General features: G+C 40.9%; 1 long non-coding RNA gene across 1 annotated transcript; it reads left to right on the forward strand.

Annotated features, from left to right (window-relative positions):
* Window positions 1-10,689: 10,689 nt before the first annotated feature.
* LOC143131612 (uncharacterized) lies at window positions 10,690-13,806 on the forward strand. The gene is made up of 5 exons (XR_012988137.1): window positions 10,690-10,887; window positions 11,910-11,980; window positions 12,111-12,194; window positions 12,511-12,594; window positions 13,783-13,806. It is a non-coding gene; the product is annotated as an uncharacterized LOC143131612 (long non-coding RNA).
* Window positions 13,807-18,973: the final 5,167 nt, after the last annotated feature.

An 18,973-nucleotide genomic window follows, 5' to 3' on the forward strand; every position in this document is an offset into this window, starting at 1 on the left:
GGTACGTTAATCTTATAATATCAATAAGGACCTAGGTCAGCGTTTCTCAAACTGTGGGTCGCGACCCACTACTGGGTCGCGGAAACATGCCAGGTGGGGCGCGAACTGACGTGAAAAACAGTTTTTTTATTTATTTTTTATCTGTAGCCTGGGCCCAGGTAGCACCCGATGCGCAATGGACGCACTGTGATATTCACAGGGAAGCACTCGTGTCAAGGCAGCTACAAAAATCATTCTGTGCAATGGAAGATTTACCAACGTTACACCGGTCTGATACAGTTTTGCCTATACATGCGTGAGACTGAGACGCCTGTTTATTTGTTTTAAGTGCGTGCAGGGTGTGAGAGTAGCCTGGCTAGCGCCACCACTTCTCAATGAGACGTGGTCTGGGAACCAAACGTTAATTTTCTCGTATTTGAAAAAAATGCCCAGATCCGTTTATTGGGTGCCACGGATGTCTATCAAATGTGTCTGTGCATAGCTCATCATCGTCTTGCTTTCCCCCTTGTTCTGTGATTGGTCCCCTATCTCAGGCGAAAATTTGCTCCATGGTCTCCGGGCTGCCTTAGCAGCGTGAATCAAAGGCAGCATGGGAACACCCAGGCTAGTGTGAGAGGGGAATCGATGTGCTTTGATTCCAGCTTGGTAGTTGTAGTCTGTGAAATTAAAAATCACGTGTGTGTGAAGTATCCAAACAATGACACCTTCATTTCATTATGGCTGCTTTAGCAACACACCTTAAGCTACTGTGTAGTGGGTCCCATTTAGAAGTGGCTACTTCATTCGCGCTTTCCTTGACTCATGGAGCTGCGTGAATTTTATTACAACTTTTCGCCACGATATGGCAGTTTAAGTCCGCTTGATACTGTAAGGCGTAAGCCATTGGTTTCCAAAGGAGATTTTATTTGTGTCGCCAACATAGCCTATTGACAATTTATGTTGTAAATAGGCCTACCTTATAAGCCTACCTGTAGCTTAGGGAAGCTAACAGCTTTCTATTAGGATCTAGTTTGTTAGTTACAGTTTTGTCATAACTCCCTGATGCATTTTTGCATTTAGAATAGCCAGAGCGTGGATATCTCAATCGGAAATGAAACAATATCGGGTGCCTATGGACTAGGCTGGGTGAACCCAGCCTGATCTGCCCGCTATTTATTTTTTGATTTCTTAAAAGATTGAGCTTGGTCTGGTGAAAGCCAGACTAGCCATGGACCTCAGTTACACAATGCAAGGGAACATGAATCAGCCTATATTTGCACGAACAATAACGGACAACAGCTCTTCAACTTTGGCCCGTTAAAATGTGTATGAACAGTCCAGCGACGCATTTCATCAAGGCCCATTTGGACATGTCAGTTATTTGCACCACTGGTTAGATGTAAAACAGCATATCGTTTCAGACTACTGTTACTTAATTTGTGCATTGACAATAAAGTATCACATGAACTAAAGATGACTAAAATCTTATGTAGAAGAAGAAACATTCATAAAAAATCCATCCATCCAAAAATGACCTTTGTTTTTGATAGCTGTTGAAAACGGCATGGAACTGACAGAGATGTTTTTGTTTATAAATAAATAAATAACATGGTAACACTTTATTTGGTAACACTTTATTTTAATGTGTCGCTGTTACAGTGTACTTACCTAATTAGGTACAGTGGTACAACCTGTGTAACAACATGTACTATCAGGTACTATCATTGTACTTGCATAATGTATTTGTGGGTACCTACATATAGTTGTTACATTGTAATACTGAGTGCTTTTACAAAACTTTGCCAATTTGCCTACATTTTCATCAGAGGCAAAGAGCTGACCTGAGACCTGCTGGATGGGATAAATCGGGTCATGATAGATTTGATATACAAAGCATGCTTAGCTCCAGTCAAGGCCTCATTGTCTTCAGTGTACATGTAACAGCTGTGCTGCTACAACCTTGTTACTCTTTGATACAGTGGAATAAACTGGAACAGGCCTTGTCTTGGAACAGGTCTACTAATTCACATGTACTGTGTGGTGTAACAGCAGACACGTTTATACACATCAATTACAGGATGCATAACATCATTGACAGGATGTATATATGTAGATGTAAGTACTTAACTGGTACACTTTATTTTAATGGGTTTATTCCACTGTATCAAAAGAGTAATAAATGTGTACCAACACAGTTGATACATGTACTACAGTATGTAGGGTAATGGCAGACATGTTCCAAGACACCAATGACACAACATACATGTAATATGTAATTGTAAGTACTTAACTGGTACACTTCATTTTAATGGGTTTATGCCACTGTATCAAAGAGCAATAAGTGTGTACCAACACAGTTGATATATGTACTATGTAGTGAATTAGTAGACCTGTTCCAAGACATCGAAGACATAACATACATGTCATATGTACATGTAAGTAATTAACTGGTACACTTAATAGGTTTATTCCACTGTATCAAAGAGTAACAAGGTTGTAGCAGCACAGCTGTTACATGTACACTGAAGACAATGAGGCCTTGACTGGAGCTAAGAATGCTTTGTATATCAAATCTACACTCTAAAAAATGCTGGGTTGAAAACAACCCAAACTGGGTTGTTTTCAACCCAGCCGCTGAGTAAAATGTGGTCCAACACAGCATTGGGTTATCTTAACCAAGCAAATTGGGTTACTAAATTTAACCCAACAACTGGGTTGACATTTAACCAATATGTTGGGTTATGTTGACACAACTGTTTAGTTAAAGTTACGTAACGTTTGGGTTATGTAACCAAATCCCCCCAAAACTACTGGTTGATTTTTAAAATACTCTGCTTGTACAAACTTGTAATAACTAAAAGTTTGTATTTACTTACTTGAAAGTCACACCTTCTGTTAACAGCTTTAGGCCTGATATAGACAGTCTATATTAAATGTCCATCAAAAGCCATGCAATGAAATAAAACAGTTAAACATAATTATTTATTTGATAGTTTTCTTTATTTTTGAATAGATAGCCTAGTATAAAATGCATGTGATACTTCCATGAAGGCAGGCAGATTCCAAAGTCCGTTTTGGGGGTCAGTCCTGTCAATCAAAGAAAAAAAGAGTGCATTTTAATCACGGTTAGCCTACAAAACTTTATATCAAGACGTGCATGAACCATTACCAGTGAATGATGTTGACAGACATAAAAATCCACCAGGAGACAAATTATTAGTGCAACACACTCGGAAACCATGACCACCTTATATTATGGAGTTGTTTTAAACATAATACCGGTAATACAAAACGTGCGTTTATGTCAGACGAGCTTGATAACACTAGCAGGTAACATTACCATTAACGTTAGCCTAACATTAGGCTGACAGTCAGCAGTGCTAACGTTAGCTAGCTATGTTAACACATTCTTAGTGAATCCAAGTTAATGTTACCACCAAGAACCACCCAGTAAGTTACATGGCTATAATATGAGGCTACCCTGAATTATTTAATAAGATGTTGTTTGGCATGATTATTATCGTAAGTTACGTGTGTTGTGAAGAGACTCCTTCGACTGTTTTAGCTAGTTGACAAACGTTAGCCACGAAGCATATTTAATTAGCATAAAGTTTCCAAGTCTGCTAACGTTACCTACCAGCTGCTGGTATGCTAATTGTAGTTTGTTGTAAAAGTTTGTTTTGTTTCTGTTCAGCAGTTCCTACCCAGTGAATACAGAAATATGTTTTATGAGTCTGTCTTTGTGTAGATTTAACATTAACAGTAGCTAATATTAGCTGGAATGAATGACACCTGCTAACCTGCTTGAAGCTGAACGAAATGGCAGGCAGAATATTCCTTGATATCACGAAGGGTATGTCTCTGGGTGGACTTTTAAAATCCGTCTGGATAAAAATAAATAAATAAAAGCAGATACATACCTTCCGAAATCACCTGATTTCCATTGCATGTTGACAGCTGCTGGACTGGACGGTTGAAAGAATATGCCTGCCTGCCGTTTTTTTTCTCTCAACCTTCAAATAACTATGCAGCTGTGTTGAAGTCACCCTGGTGCTGGGTAGTGTACTCCACGTCAGGTGGGGGACAGGGGGGAGCACAGCCCTAAACTATCAACCCAGCAGTGATAAACTATCAACCCAGCAAGCTGGGTTACAGAAATGACCCAATATGAGTAAAAACAACCAAACAAAACGACCCAACAGCCTCAACCCAGCGTTTGGGTTGAAAAAATAACCCAGCATTTTTTAGAGTGTATCATGACCAGATTTACCCCATCCAGCAGGTCTCAGGTCAGCTCTTTGCCTCTGATGAAAATGTAGGCAAATTGGCAAAGTTTTGTAAAAGCACTCAGTATTACAATGTAACAACTATATGTAGGTACCCACAAATACATAATGCAAGTACAATGATAGTACCTGATAGTACATGTTGTTACACAGGTTGTACCACTGTACCTAATTAGGTAGGTACACTGTAACAGCGACACATTAAAATAAAGTGTTACCAATAACATTATGCTGATACCTTTTGCTTTTCCCAAATACAATGTAGCCTACAGGTGTAAGTGACCTTTCATCAATCCAGTTGCAATGGATGAACTGTGATGAACTGCCCTATTTGTGATTGTTTAGAGATTTTAAAGGTTTTATAACAATTGGCTATTCTACAATCTATTCACCTTTTCAGCACCAGTAGGCTACTTTCTGTGCAGCCGCACACACACACTCAGGCATGCCAAACAAGCATACACAAAAGTTTCAAGAGTGGGGGATGGAGTAAAAGATGGAGACAAATTGAAGTGTGATTTATTTTCACGGAACGGATGTACAGGACTGAGCGGCGGTCATATTTTGTACCGCTATGCGGTACATCTAGTTTTATTAGTATCGATACTTTTAAGAATGACCGTGTTGTTTTGAAGTAACATGCGTGTGCGCAAGGCATGCTTTTAGTGCCTCCTCCCCTATAGCCTGTGCGTCATTTTTCCTCACACGCGTAAGCACAGCTGTCGTGCCATAAACAGTGAGACATTGCTGCTAGTTTAGGTGCTGTTGTAACACATAATAATAGGCTAATATCAAGTTGATTTGCTCACTTGCATCTCTCAAGTTTGTGTTGCTAACCTACCTACGGTGTTCATTTTAGGACATCCTCAGACTCAAAAAAACATCGGTCATCTTCAGACAAAAGCAAAACTGCCTCAGCGTCAGAAAAACCTCTGTCATCTTCAGACAAAACTGCCTCAGCTTCAGAAAAACCTCTGTCATCTTCAGACAAAACTGCCTCAGCGCAAGAAAAACCTCTGTCATCCTCAGATAAAACTGCTTCAAACCAAACGGCCTCAGAAAAACATCTCTAAGGAGTCAGGTCTCAGAAAAAACGCTGTCAGAAAAAGTGGAGTCAGGTCTCAGAAAAAACGCTATCAGAAAAAGTGGAGTCAGGTCTCAGAAAAAATGCTGTCAGAAAAAGTGAAGACAGATCTCAGAAAAAACGCTGTCAGAAAAAGTGGAGTCAGGTCTCAGAAAAAACGCTATCAGAAAAAAGTCAGACGAAAAAGTCTCAAATGAATTTTTTTTTATTATTGCGGGGAAAGAAGACGACGGATACAGAACGGTGCGTTTAATATTATGCTTAATACATTTATTCTGTCACTGGCATGTTATATTTGGTGCTTGGTTAGAAGTAGAAATTATAAGTAAAGGTAGAAAGTGATCCAATACACATTGTAGGAAATCGATGTATGTACCTTAGCTAACCTCACGCAGTCCTACGAAAAACAAATTATTTTGCTGTATGTTGTACGTAGCATACTCCGGTATGTGTCTTACAGCAGCTGCTAATGTTACTAGCGAAGTGAGGTTAGCTAAGTTACATACATCGATTTCCTACAATGTGTATACCATTGGATCACTTTCTTCCTTTACTTATAATGTCTACATCTAACCAAGCACCACATATAACATGCCAGTGATCAAGGGCGTAGGTTTGGTTTGAGCTTTGGTGGGGACACACTAACAACCCCCCCCCGAAAAAAAAACAAAAAAAACACTCAACTCTTTCACCAGCCACTATAGATATATAAAATGATTAAAATGTGCTACTGTCCAACTACTATCCTAGTGTAGCGTCGGTGGATGTACATGTTTAACGTGGAATGAGTGTCTCCCAGAATGCAGTGCGAGTGAATGCTAGAATGTGTAATGTCGATTATAATAGTTGTAGTTACGTTTAGCATGTTGTGTATTTGTTAGCGTGTTAGTCTCTTTGGTTGTACCTCATGTGCTTATCCTCGTGGTGATGTGTGTAGTAAACCCTTATTGTGTGTAGCATGTGCGGCTGAGACTACCCCTGTGTTGCCCTATGTAGTTGGCTGTGTCCATATGAGTCTTCCTGTTCCAATAAATGGCCGTCCTGGCCAAAGGTGAATCTTGTCTGAGGGTGAGATCGCTACATTGGTGTCAGAAGTGGGATGGGCCCCTCCCGGGGCGTGAAGATCTACGCCAGATCAAGACGGAGAAGAAGGCCGAAGACCAGACCAACAAGATGGCGGCGGACCTCAGCAGATGTTCCAATGGTTCTTTTAAGGACTAGCCAGCTCGCCAGTTCGGAGGATGGAGGACCTGACGGCCCGGCGCGGGACCTGTGCAGGCGACCAGCGGGGCCAGCCCTGCACAGCCGACGAGAGCTGCCAGCGCTGGAGGAAGCGGCCCCGGCTGAGGAGTTCCCGGCTCGACGCCGATGTCGATGCTGCCGTCATCCGAGGATCTCATCCATAGAGAGCGCGAACTCTCTGACGACCTTGGAACACGACCACAGCGGCCGGGTTTACACCGCCAGCTACGGAAGAGCGTCAGCTGCCGGTCGAGAGTGTGATGGAGTCATAGCTGCTAGTTCGGGAGCTTGCGGTGCTCCAGCTAGTGACCAAGAGGGTAACGTCGACCTGTAGAGCCTTGGGAGCTATCGTTTTGTGGACTGTTTAAGTTTGAAGTGCGCACGTTCGACACAAGTCGGCGCAATGTTTTTCATGTTTTGTGTGAGTTTCTGTGTGTCCCGAGCCTGCTGAGAGGGTCGGGGTCTCCATTTCCCGCCACAGTGGAGCATCGTTGTGCTCGAGAGACAGCCGACAAAAGTTCTACACGAGGGCAGCGCGAGGAGGGACCTCGACGTGGACTGCTGACCGCCTGGAGATCGGCACACTGTGGACAGATGGCAACGGCCACGAGCTGTCACAGTAGCCGGAGGGGGCTACCGAACGTCCAGGGGTTCCAGCGTATCCGGGGGTTCGGCTTGCAGTGGGACTGTTTGCTGCTGTTTGAGGTAGTGCAGCTGCACGGCGGGAAACTGAGGGCCCAAGCGACACCACGACCCACGTCTGGCCGGTTCTGGTGCTTGTTCGGGGGAGAACTGACGTGACAGAGGCAGCCGAGAGCCCTTCCAGTCGGGATGGGTTATCGTGCAGCCGGAGGCTTTCCGGTCACTTGGACTAAGCACTGGGACTGACACCGACGCAGCCGCGAGCGGTGAGCTGAGCTGTCATTGCCGGGGACGACAATGGCTCGGGAGGGGGTTATGTAGCGTCGGTGGATGTACATGTTTAACGTGGAATGAGTGTCTCCCAGAATGCAGTGCGAGTGAATGCTAGAATGTGTAATGTCGATTATAATAGTTGTAGTTACGTTTAGCATGTTGTGTATTTGTTAGCGTGTTAGTCTCTTTGGTTGTACCTCATGTGCTTATCCTCGTGGTGATGTGTGTAGTAAACCCTTATTGTGTGTAGCATGTGCGGCTGAGACTACCCCTGTGTTGCCCTATGTAGTTGGCTGTGTCCATATGAGTCTTCCTGTTCCAATAAATGGCCGTCCTGGCCAAAGGTGAATCTTGTCTGAGGGTGAGATCGCTACACTAGATTAAAATGTGCTACTGTTCAACTTGATCTAACTACACTGTGTAGCCTACATAATCTGATTTTATGTAGGCTACAGATATGTTGGCTATATTTAACATTTATTTTCTATTTGGTCTGTTATGAAATCATGCCCATTTCAGCACAGCTCAGTTTGAAGAAACTTTTACACGAAGGGAAAACGCAGATATTCCCCTGCGGTTTGGCCTCTCGTTTACACCAAAACCCCGTTTTTATCACAGAAAATTATTATTTCTAAAACCTCCGGCCAAAGTGGAGATTTCTGATAACGCCGGTTATGTGCTGCCGTGTCAACAGGGATAAACGGCGTTTTAGCTTCTTAAACGTCACATTATGCACCAGAAAATCCTTAACGTCATGTGAGCGCCTGATGTTTACAGTTTCTTTGGATCAGGATTATCATGGATGCTGTTAAGGTGCTACTAATTTTTACTTTTGTGCAAACGCTTCTGGCCTGTTTGCATTTGCAACAACTGCTCTACATGGAGGAGCAGAGGCGAAGGATCGCACGGAGGTCAGCATTTTTACTGTTCGTGTTAGTCGTTGGTGTCGATTCTGAGGATTTTGATTGGCCAGCATGGCTTTATTCCTTTCCCTACACTGCCACCCATAGGTTTGGCATAGTTATTATGGCGTTTGACAGCGTATTTATGCGGGTTGATATAAATGACAAGTTTTTTTAAAACAATGTTGTGTGCACGATGTTATTCTTGAAAACGGGGGGGAATATTCGTTTCTCTAAATACCCGGCTATGTGTAAATGTGGCCTTAAATACATGCATGCTTAGCATTTTGTGAAAAGAAATCATTAAGGCTACATTGACAAACTCTTAACCGTGAGCTGCCTGTATATTCTCTGATTCTAATATTTACAGATCTAGGCGATGTAAGCACAGCTCAGTTTTAAGAAATGCAGCCTAAAGACCATGTTAAATTTTGCTATAATTTATTTAAAAACCGGATTACTCTGGAACAGCTAACTATACACGGGAATGCATTACACCTTTGTGTTCGGTAAGGTCTGCTGTTTATTCTGATATATGGTTTGTCATGTGTTGCGTGAAGAGTGTGTAGGCCTACGATATTCCACCGAGATGAATGGATGTGGAGATGGGCGCAGAGAATAATTATTAAATCTCTTGAAGTTATTTTTCTCACGAACTGTTTATCACAGCAAACAGTGGCTAACTAGCACGGTTTAAAAGCTGAGAAAAGGCTCTTTCATGTGACACATGTGTGATGAGTAGCCTACTTCTCGAGGAGTTCAACAGAGAAGAATGTGTGAATTTGGACGCACTTCATGCTTGTAGTGAAGTAAAGTAAACTTCAAATCAGCGCGATTTACCCTTATAGGCTACTGCAAATTACAAGATCTGTACGAGATGATCCGCAGCACTGAAGTGAGAAATTATTTAACTCTTTGTGCAGCGCATGTGAGCGCTTTTTTCCCCATTTCAACCTGAATATTGGTGGGGACATTCCAATCGTAATTTGACATTGGTGTGGACACGTCCTTCGGTGGCCACGCAAATCTACGCCCCTGCCGGTGATAGAATAAATGTATTAAGTATAAATGTATTACATAATATTAAACTCACCGTTCTGTATCCGTTGTCTTCTTCTTTCCCCGCAATAACTTTTCATTTGAGACTTTTTCGTCTGACTGTTTTTTCTGACAGCCTTTTTTCTGAGATCTGACTCCACTTTTTCTGACAGCATTTTTTCTGAGACCTGACTCCACTTTTTCTGATAGCGTTTTTTCTGAGACCTGACTCCACTTTCTCTGACAGCATTTTTTCTGAGACCTGACTTCTTAGAGATGTTTTTCTGAGGCCGTTTGGTTTGAAGCAGTTTTATCTGAGGATGACAAAGGTTTTTCTTGCGCTGAGGCAGTTTTGTCTGAAGATGACAGAGGTTTTTCTGAAGCTGAGGCAGTTTTGTCTGAAGATGACCAATGTTTTTCTGAGTCTGACACCTGAGTCTGAGGATGTCCTAAAATGAACACCGTACCTACCTAGGCTATGGAATTTAGGTAACCTCTGGTTTAACGTCATTTAGAAATAGGCTACGCAACCATGGCAAACTTTTACATCCCGCTAGCTCAGGTCATGTCTGTCATTCGTGGAGTGGTCACTAAAATCATTGATGAACATTGCAAGACACTTAGCTCTTCTATGATCCCAGAAAGATTTTCTTCGACTTGTTAGTTTTTTGAACATTTATTTTATCTAATGACATAGGAAACATTATGAATTGCATCCACATATCCTTACGTACTATGCGCAACTATTATTCATTAGCCTAAAACTGTGAGGCTGAAGGCAACTCTCACTAGCCTATTTCTTAAAGTGACAGGCACTCAATTACACCTGTACACAAGCAATGTGCACTCAATTAGCCCTACACACGACATTAAAGATATGCCTAAGTATAATACTTTAAAAATCAATATGAAGTATTCAAATCACAATTTTTTTTAGCCACTAATAATTATGCAGATTATAAAATACTATACATAATTAACAAAATAACTTTATATGAATTCCAAAATATATAAAATATATATTGCGCGTGGCACACGTAAAAATATGACGTCTGACACCCAGGTGTCTATTTTTTACTCCTGAAGAAGTAATATACACTCAAAAAAATGAAATCTCACTATTGTTCATCTTAATAAATCCTCTTTCGTAGGATTTACAGAACAAAATTAGGTTTCTAAGGTGAAATTGAGTTAGTTGTGTTATTTCAAATCAATAATGCGTTTTTGCTGATTAATTTAACATGTTTGCATTGGATCTACACAACTTTCTTGAACAAAACGCATTAGATTAGGAAATTTGTCCCTCTATAGTTGCCGTAGCATTATTTCACAACTTATGAGGACCATGGTGAGGACTCCGCCAGTGACGGTTGAGAAAGTGAAGCTCCGCCATTTTTTCCTTGCTTACTCACGGAACATTTTTGGATCCTGTAATTGCAAGGTATGTATTTGTTGCTGTTCATTGTGTTTTTGTTTTGAGTTTAGCGAGTTTGTCGTAACAACAACTTAAATAATCATTTTAGTAGATCTTATAGTGTACATGTGTTACTAAACTCGAGCAGCTAGCTTCTAATGTTAGCTACTAAATCTGTCATGGTTGCTGGCGAGCTAAGTCATCTCAGGCTAGAATTCTATCATGTTTCCCAGTTTAGTTTTACTCCCTACTGAAGATAGACAGGGGTGGTGCCTTGATGGGGTTATTTCATATAAACCACAATTGAATGTTCATAGAAGTGCCAAGGTCAAGACAACTTCATGTATTTAACTGGTAAGATAAGATAGCAGCTATCGTTAGCCCCATACAAACCCTGCCTGGGTTTATGTGAATACTAATTGTTGGATCAGTATCGGAAAAGTTTAATGTTTAAACGTAACTGTTAACGTTAGGTGCACCCCACTCTGTTTGACCAAATTATCCTTGTGTGTCATGAACAATTATGCAGGCTCTAAAGTCCATCAAGAAACATTTTAATCATTTTAATGTTCGTGTAGCAAACTCTGCCATCTTGCCTAGTCTCTCTGTAGCTGCTAACATTAGCCACGTGTAGCTGCAAGTACAGCAGTTGCAGGAACATCAGACTTGTCATTATTTTTGTATTGCTATCATAGGCTACTTGGCTCTCATCCGGCTTATATATCAGTTAAAGAAAGCAAATGGCAGTTTCTTGCATGGGAACTTGTCAATTTTAAGCACACACATTTGTTCTCAACCACTATATTCGGGAGGTAAATAATTTCACATTTGTCATGCTAGAAGCTGCCTACTCTTCAATGTTTGAATGATTTGTTAATCACAAACAAGTAACTAATTAAATCACAAACAAGCCAATCTAATTAAAGGTTATCTTCCTAGTTCAATTTTATTAAAATTCTCAATTGATTCTGTGATCTAATATTATTATAGTTTTACACATTTTAGTGTAAATTTGTTGAGTTTGATATACTTTCTCTTTCTCCCCACAGGCCTTTATGTGGCAGTGCAAAGAGCGCAAGACCGGAGTGTCATCAAGGTCTCATTTATTGAAGTATTACAGGTTAGCTCATGGTCACTTTGGTCACAGACACCCATGCCATATGCTAATTGTAATTCTTTCTGTATTTCCAAATGCTGGGTTGTATTGTTACTTGTTCTTCCTATCTCCTCTCCCCTCATAACGTTGTCAGAATGTCAGAACTCGACATCAACTGCTCCAGGCTGTCTGCTGTGTGTGCATAGGAAGGGAGGAGATCATGGCTGCCATTGACCAGGTTAGTGAGAAGTTGTTTTGTGCCTCCCACTTTGAAAACCTGTGATCCAATATTAGGCCATGAGCTACCGGACCTTACCATGCAACTGCTAACTTTTTTTGAAAGGTCTTACCTTGCTGACATGAATTTGAAAGTTAACATTGACATAGGGGTGTACTGCCTGTTTCAACCCCATGAATAGATTTACATTGAAGATCAGTGCGTTCCAAAAATCTCTCTTAACATTTAACATTGGGGGTTGCATGGTAAGGCATGTTAAACATTAAGATACTTAATTTGTAAATGTAAGTTGTATGTTCATTTCCCTATTTTGCAGAATCATACCATTGGCTTGTTGAGAACTTGCAACCTGAAAGCACTTGTGTACGAAGGCTCGGAGAAACTCATAAAGGAATACCTGGTAAGTGTAAATGAATATCAAAAAAACAGTAAAGCATTACAGCAGCGAGAGTAGGAGTGGTAAGTCTAGTGGCAAGATGGGTATGAATGAATATGGCTTCTTATATTATTTTAGTACCCATGGACATTTCCTTGTTCATGTTTCGGTGCTTGTAATGTTTTGTTAAGTCTGTCTATATGCATATTAAAGCAGAATGCATGTTACAGCAGAACAAGTCACCATTGGTCTGTTTGTCACTGACCATGCATACACCCTTTACAGACAAAGCTTCCTAGTCTGTGTTGGTAAAATGTCACCCAAAGTTTTAATCTTTGGTTAACTAGCTTTTGAGTTAAAAGAAATCATAGACGTTAGAGGGATTTGGGAGAGCAGAGAGTCTAAAGCAATGGTTCGGAGTGAATTTCACCCTAGGGTCATTTGCACGATGACCACGAGCCAAACACACCCCCAGAAGCTTTTTTCCCTTGGTCGAACATTGGTCAAGTTCGCACTATCAGTCTATGTTTCAGCCCAATGGCTTAGCATTAGCACTTTTGAAACCAGAAGTGTATCTCGTAAATTACCCCACTAAAATGTCCGGAATATTACCAAACTTCTACAGTAGTACAAAAAGGGTCTGTAAACAACACCTACTGCAACGATACGTCGACGTCACTTTGTGATTTGGGAAAAGCCCGTAAAAGTCCTGGCAGAAAGCGATGCATAAGTTTTATAAATGCTTGTATTTTCAGGTCAACACTTATTGACCTGAAAATACAATTTCATATATCATCCAGTTATCAATATATGACTATGGAGTGTTGAATTCACTAGCTTTTCCTTTACACGTGTGAATTTCGCAAAGCACTTTTACGGGCTTTTCACAAATCACAGAAGTGATGTTGACGTAGCGGTAGCAGCAGAAGCTTTCAGGCAAGTGTTATTTAAATAAACTCCTGGTGTAGGCTACTTACAAACTTTCGACCAAAGGGAAAAAAGCTACTGGGGGGGGGGGGGGGGGGGGGGGGGGTTGGCACTCGCAATGATCATGCAAATGACCCAAGGGTGAAATTCACTCAGAACCATTGCTTTAATTTAAAGGAGATGGGAGATGTGAGGTTAATCCACTGAATTCAAACATATCTAAAGACATATACTTTTGTTTGAAAAGTCATCAATTAAATGTATTTTTTTTGGTCTGTGGTAAAGGATGCTGACTGATGCCTAGAGCCAGATGGAGAAAACCACCATCGGGATCTTTGCAATCAAACATGAGGGTGCCAATGCCTCCACTAGAAGATATAGTTGAATCACTAACAATGTAACTGTTCATTGCATTTCTATTTTACTAAAAAATGTTCCTGATGGTTTGATGAGAATGGAGCTAAATAAATGCAAATTTGTTTTGAAGACCGTGTGTCTGTTTGCTATTTGAACACATTTGTTCAATTTTATTTAGAAATGTTATGCAGAACAAATTCAACTTGTTTACTTTGGATTTACTTAAGAACTTTGTTTTTTGGATGAGTTTACTTAAGAAAGTTTTGTCAAGTGTGGTTCCACGTAACTGTATCACTTAAACTTAAATTAATATGGATGTGTGCTAGATATCTTTTTAACTTAAATTAATTGAACCTAACAATGTGACTTTGATTGAACAGGACAGTATTAAGTTGAGTCAATGTAAGAATGCTGAATTAATTGAACATAACAGCATTAAGTTGGTTGAACACAGCCATATTAAGTTGGTTCAATGTAAGAATACTAAATAAAAATGAAGGAATTCAATTACTTACCATCTACTTTATTCACTCTTGTTCAGTTAATGTTATTTATTTGAGTCAATTGAAAAGAATATAGTATCTTTAGAGTTATTTAATACAGTTTCGTGGAACCACTTGACAAAACATTTTTAATTAAATCCAACAAGATATTTTTTTGAGTGTATCTATGCATGGAGGCATTATTTTGACAGACGTATTGTCCTAGTTGGCTTGCCATATCGGTCGCAGTTGACTTCATGTTGTGGTGTTTCACGTAACTGGATAGCCAGGCAAGCTGTGCGAGGACAGGCGCTCTGCTCCTTCGTAGTTATGGTAACCAAACAAGTTTTCTGTCTAGGTTTGTTTCTAGGTTTTAAGTGTTGTTCTTCTATGTGCTCCACCTACTGGAGGGGAGTGTTTACAGCAGTTCCGTTTCACACATTCACACGCATTCTACGCATCAAAGTGACGCGCGGTCTTAACTTTCGGTCGACTCAAAAACGTGATGCATGCCGTAAAAAATACGCAATTCTCGTCACACGCTCAGCAGTACCACGTGCGCGGGACGCAGACGTGGGACCATATCATAGCCTTAACACAAAAGACATATATGGAAAACCACCAACATTCTCGAAGTTGCAGAAGGGCAATGCATTGAAGGGAGCAGGGAGAAATGACACACTAGGTAAAACTTCCCTGAAAGAAGATCTAGATGGGCGTGGTCAGGCTGATGAAACACACACCTTATAACTATAATGAACTAACAAACTAAGCAGTCTGTATCACAGAAACAACATGACTTGTGTCAGAAGTCAGGTGAAGAAACACATCAATATTTTGATTACTTTATTAAGAATTTTGGTGATTTTTCACATAGATCTCGGACATTGCTTGGTGACCTCGAGAAACAGAGATCTATGTGAAAAATTGCCAGAATTCTTCTTTAATAATAATCAAAATATTGATCTATTTCTTCCCCTGACTTAAACACAAATCAATCCCAGACAGCAAAATCATTATGGCCCAAATTTGGCCCAAAACTGGCTTGCCAAGTTTTAGAAGGATGTACGGCCCAAATAAATGGCTCAAATTTGTCATGCCGGAATCAAAACAAAAGGAGGCCAAAACTCACCAAAAAGCAATTGTACAGACCAGGATCCAGGAGCATGTAATTCCACACTTTTCTATGCAACAAATGATTTTCCCATAATAAGAACAGCCTGAACATCTACACAGTATGTCAGTGTTAAACAAATAAATAAAAATTCTAAAAAGTGTATGTGTCATAAGAAGAGAAAGTGTCAGGAGTGATTGATAGGTTGTGTGATTACCTCATGATCCAGACATACTTGAGGGATGATTTGAGGACTGAAGCAAACATGTAAATCACCCGTTCTAGAGAGCCTACACATGAGAGCAGGGTTCCTACACATTTTCCATTTCAAAATTCCATACTTTTTCCATACTCAAATTTCCAAACTTCTCGGTAGATTTTTCTGACCATATTCTCGACATTGCGGCCACTTCTGGTTTGGGATAACTCGGTGAAAACAAAGGTATGGACAACTGAAGTGAATTAAAAAATGACACTTAATATTCGTCCATTTAGCTGGGTCATTTTTAGTTGTATCATAATTGTATCTTGATGATGGGGACTGATAGTTACACTACACAACAGTAGGAATGGTTCATTATGACCTGAGTGAAGTCATTAGTACTGCAAATGCAATAGTCTGGAAACACAAATATTTCTCCATACCCTTGTTTCTTTTTTCCATACTTATCCAGACCTGGAAATTACTTAAATCAAATTCCATGCTTTTCCAGGTTTTCCATACTGCGTAGGAACCCTGTGAGAGTGTTAGCTAGGGGTCTTCATCATTCAGCGATATTTCAGCACCACATCCTGGGCAAAGGAGGCACATTTGGAACTCTTGTGAGGTGTGGCTATTTCCAGGTGGCCCAGAGACAATCCTGCAAATACAAAACAGCTGCTTCAGCTTATTCTGGCTCCTTGGGGCTGTGAAGCAAGATCAATGCTGGAGCCATTTTTGGTGTGTGTGTGTGTGTGTGTGTGTGTGTGTGTGTGTGTGTGTGTGTGTGAGCTGGCCAAAAACACTAAAACCGAATCAAGAAGTAATTGGAAGATGAGAAAGCACAACCACAACTCATCCAGTAGCTGAGGGATGAAGGGGAGGGTCATGAGAGAGAGAGAGTAACACTGGAGCTCTTTCAAATGTCATCTTGAGGCTCTTACTGAATATCTGATGGGGATCTGGTGTAATAGTTACATATTGAGTTAGGTTTGCCTTTCTGCCTATCTGTATCATCTCAACAATAATTGAAAGCTCACTATTTAAATGAAGCAACACACACACACACACACACACACACACAAACTTGTAGAGAACAATTACAGTGTCACAGAGCTGACGGATGATCTATGGTGGCCTTTATCAGGTGTCACCTCTGGTTGTGTATTAACTGGCTGATTACTCAGTCATCCTGAATCCTCTAATGGCCATGGTGCTATTCTAGCCAGGCCTTTGCCCCAACCGTGACATTTATGAAGGACTGGGCCGACAGTTATTTCCTCCCTGTCGATATATTAACACAGACTGGCATTTAATTCACACAGCATCTGTGTGGGACGTGCATGTTAAGGCCAATGGACCAGTTTCAAATGGAATTTTACCATGAGTGACTTTCTAACTAACAAATAAATAGACTGGATGACTTTCCTCTCTCTCTCTCTCTTTCTCTCTCTATATATCTATCTATAATATATATCTCACTCACTTTCTCAATTGCATGCCTTCTCTATGTCTTACATGTTATGCACGCGCACATAAAGTACACACACACACACACACACACACACACACACACACACACACACACACCACAAGGAGGACACTGTTGTACAGTTACTCCCTGCAGCCTGGATAAATATTCGCCATGGCAACCCACAGCATTGAAAAATGCCATAAGTGCTTCTAACTGCAGCTGTCAGCTTCTCTCTTCACCCCAAGAGTCAAACACACACACTTTCTCTCTCTCTCTCTCTCTCTCTCTCTCTCTCTCTCTCTCTCTCTCTCTCTCTTTCTCTTTCTCTCCATGATTGGGCTTATCAGCATCCTTCTGTCAAGCAGTGTGTTACAGTGTCAGGTAGCCTATCCACAGACATCCCAATCTCAAACATCGCAGTAGCTGAATACAATAGTAGCACACACCACACAAACATGTAGGCCCACACACCACACACGCATGTAGGCATACACACACACACACACACACACACAATTTACCATCAGGCGGTAATGAGGGACTGAGTGGGATGAGGGAGGCGGGGAGGAAGCAGTCAGCAGCTGCCTCTGACACATGAGAGTGGAGAAAAATCTGGCCTTCCCACAATATATACACTCCACTAATCCTAAACCTCTACCACTTAGAAACACACACACACACACACACCTATCCCACAAATACACACAGACATAAAGTACCAGTGTAGTAAAGTGTAGTAGCCTATGAAGTGCCATACTACATCCAATCCACACACTTGAAATGTGCAGGCCATACTAGCTTGGAGATACAGCTGCATTGTAACGCGAATGCATATTGGAGACGTCCAATGACCAGGGGCAGTGGGCATAGGCCTACTTTTTCGTCCTTTAACTGCGGTGCTTGTACCCACAGGGTGCATCTGCGTCCTCCCCGCCATTATGAATAACACAACTGACACTAGTTTGAGTCTCTGTTGTTTATTTGTCAGCGTGTGCCCTCCCATGGTTAACCGAATCAATGACATGGGCATGGTGGAATTGTTTTGACAGTGATGGCTTACAACGACGAGCCAAAAGGCCTCCATGTTGTTCGCTCATCTACCTGATTGTCATGTCGCTTTTGGTTCGTGGGGACAGCGTAGCCAAAAAATTCCAATTATAGCGACACCTAGCGGTGTCCTCAGCCCACTATTATAAACAGCTCTTCCTCAGTAGCCCCGACAGACTTGTTCTGACCAGCTAGTGTCTTCTGCCATCTGCTGGTGAAGCGTTTTAGTGATGACAAAAGCATAGAAATCCGCTGGGTCCTAGGGCTGCTTTTCATGTCTTCTCAAACAGCTGATCTAGGTCTGACCAAACAACCCTATGAATATAGCTATAACTTGAAATGTTTTGATATGTTTGAAATTTTATGGCTTGAATATTATGCAGTGACTGAGATGATAAAGATCTTAATGCTCTTTTTATTGAGGTGCAGATGATCTAGCTAGTGATTTGATAATCCCATGATATTATTAATAAGTAAGGATCCAACCCATTGAGACCCATAATTATATTCAGATTTTATCACAGTTTTATTCACTTTAATGGTCGTTCAAAATACAGGCTATGGACTATGCCATTATTTTAGACCCACAGCAAGAACACTGGGAGAAAAGAGAAGATATTTATTTTTTTTAAATAAAGTTGTGCTATCCACAGTGACATTTCTGAATGCCTTTTTCATTTAAATTGAATTCTTGGCCAACTGTTGTTTCCAGAAAGGCTACTGGGCTGTTTACACATGAGGTGCGACAAGTTGGCCCGACCCAGGCTTGTTTCAGCACAGAAGAATGCCGAACACGCACAAAG

Source organism: Alosa pseudoharengus, unplaced genomic scaffold, assembly GCF_046254945.1.
Source record: "Alosa pseudoharengus isolate Yale_2024_CS ecotype anadromous, Long Island Sound unplaced genomic scaffold, YU_APseudo_1.1 YU_APseudo_1.1_scf_18, whole genome shotgun sequence".
In the NCBI taxonomy this organism is placed as follows: domain Eukaryota; kingdom Metazoa; phylum Chordata; class Actinopteri; order Clupeiformes; family Clupeidae; genus Alosa; species Alosa pseudoharengus.